We start from the raw sequence: 2,832 nt of genomic DNA on the forward strand, positions 1-2,832 counted from the left end.
TCTTAAGCAAAACTAAAAAAAAAAAAAAAATCCTGGTATGGTAGCTCACACATGTAATTCCAGCTACTCAGGAGGCTGAGGCAGGAGGATCACGACAAGCAAGACCCTGTCAAAAAGGAAAAAGAAAGAAATTTATTAAAGTATCAATACTTTTTTTTTTAGTGTTGTTTCATTCTGAAAAGTTAGCATAAAAACAAGAGGAGTGCCTGACTAGTTAGATGGTCTGAAATCAAGACCAACGGGATCTTCAGTCTTTTTTTTTTTTTAGAGAGATTTTTGCTATAAGGTGCATGTGCTCACCACAGAGAGGGACAGAGAGACAAAAAGTGAAAAATCACACTGCAACCCCTTCTCCTCCATACTCCTCTCCGGATTTGAGGCATGCATCCACACGTGAGTTTGAAGCCTCTGGGTCTGGGTCTCAAACTGTGGTTGACTGTGTAGGAGTCCAGCAATGGAACCATTATGCCACCTGCTGGTCCCTGGATCCTGTTTTACTCTTACAGATTTTGCTTCTAGAATGTGCAATCGCTCAGCTTTATATGTACAATCAAAGTAGTTCATTTTTTTTCTTCTCTTTTAAGTTTGCTATAGGGCATATGCACTTGCAGAGAAAGAGAGGCATAGTGAGACAGTATCCCCCAGGGGCAGTGGCCATGCTTCAATCCCTTCTCCTCTATTCTCCTCTTGCGATTTTGGGCACACATATAACACTTGGAATGTTTTTCAAGTCTCTGGGTTTAGGATGCAAACACATAGTCAACCTTGTGTGATCCAGCTGCCTTAACCTCCATGCCACACACTGGCTTTCAAAGCAGGTAAATTTGGGGACCAGCAGTTAGCGTAATGGCTATGTCGCTGGACTCCCACATAGTCGACCGCGGTTCACGTCCCGGACCCAGTGGCTTAAAACTCACGCCGGGCGCGTGTGCGTGCGTGCCCAAGATCCCAAGAGGAGAATGAAGGAGAAGGGATTGCGGCATGGCCATCCTCCCTGGGGGGTGATTTCTTGCTTTCTGTCTCCCTGTCTCTCTCTGTCTTTCTGGCGAACACACGCACCCTATAGCAAAAACCTCTCCAAAAAAAAAGTAGTTAAATTTTAAGCATTTTTATCTGCTTAAAGGATAATAATAAAATAATAGCTGACACTGAGAATGCATATGGGCTTTAGCATTTAGCTTCTTAAGTGCTTTGCAGGTATTAACTCCTTGAGTCCTTCTAACAACCATATGTAGTTCGTTATTGTGACCCCCATTTTGCAGATAAGAAAAATGAGAGATAGGCGAGTAGTTTACCCAAAATCTCACAGGTAGGAAATGGCTGGAAAATATCTGGTTCCAGAGTTGACATGCTTAACCAATGTGCTGTGTGCTTCTCAGTGTGTGCACATGTCGACGGACCTTGCTTATGTGCTGTGTCGCTCGTCTCTCTACTGCTGGGCCACAAACCATGTCTGTGTTTCACCTGGGCTGCATCCAGCTGGAGAGTCAGCTGGGACGGGGCTCAGCTGGGATGGCTGGTTCTCTTCTCACGACAGAGCTGAAAAGCCCAGAGAGCTGGGAGGCTGATGAGAGGAGAGGGCCTGTTGGTTGGATTTCGGTGTTTTGTAAATATCAATTTGTATTTTATTTTATTATTTTTTGAGAGGTTTTTGCTATAGTGCACATGCACTCGCCAGAAAGACAGAGAAAGACAGACAGAAAGTGAGAAATCACCCCAGGGGGGATGGCCATGCCTCAATCCCTTCTCTTCCATTCTCCTCTTGGGATCTTGGGCACACATTCACATGTGCCTGGTGTGAGTTTAAGCCACTGGGTTCAAGACTCGAACCGCAGTTGGCTACAAGGGAGTTCAGTGACATAGCTATTACACCAACTGCTGGTCCCTCAATTTTTATTTTAATTTTTAAAAGCTTTTATTTATTTTATTCATGATAGCATGTGTGCATGCAAAAAAGAGAGACAGTCTTGTCACACTACAGTCTCCTCTCCCTAGCCCTCCGGCTCATCAGGATCTTGAACATACCTCATCTGAACAAACTGGAAATATTTTTGATCCAGTCTAGGGATTCAAACCTGCAGGTAACTGTGTGTGTGGCTCTTACACCACAGTTGAGTTGGCTGCCAATTGTACCATCAGGTTGGGCCCGAATATTAATTTTTAGCTTAGCAAACTTCACATACAAATAGATCATGAAGATAATTATTCCTAAAAAGTTTATAATACACGTGCAGGTTCTGGGCTTTCCTATCCTCATCTACCCTCCTTTCTACCTTTGACTCTACCCCTCTGATTTTAAATGTGCTCACTTATATCTTCTCTTGCCTGCCCATCACCCTTGTACCAAAACAATATCTCAGTTTAGGGCTAGCCTAATGGTTAAAGGGGACTGGTCCCACGTGACTGTCCCAGCCCTGCAGCTTGAAAAACAAGTTAGGTGTATGTGCATGCACACCCCAAGTCTTAATGGGATGGAGACATGAAGAAGAGGTAGTGGTATCACATGCTCCTTTAGGGGTGCTATCTCCCTCTGTGTCTCGCTGGTGAACATATGTGTCCTTTGGCAACTAAAATAATAATAATAATAATAATAAATCACTTTTTAAAAACCACATGCAGTGTTTTTATTCATCTTGTTAGCTCTTGAGCCAAGTCATGTATTATACTAAGATTATATTTCCTTTATTTTAATTCTTTTTCTTGAAGTTAAAAAAAAATGACCTCATTGTAAAATGATTTTGGTTCCTAAAAAAATTAGTTGCCATCTTCTACGCATTGTAACCACTCTATCAGATATCCTTTAGTACCATTTTCCACACAGTCGGATTTTCT

Source organism: Tupaia chinensis, unplaced genomic scaffold (genome assembly GCF_000334495.1).
Source record: "Tupaia chinensis unplaced genomic scaffold, TupChi_1.0 Scaffold000272_1, whole genome shotgun sequence".
In the NCBI taxonomy this organism is placed as follows: Eukaryota; Metazoa; Chordata; class Mammalia; order Scandentia; family Tupaiidae; genus Tupaia; species Tupaia belangeri.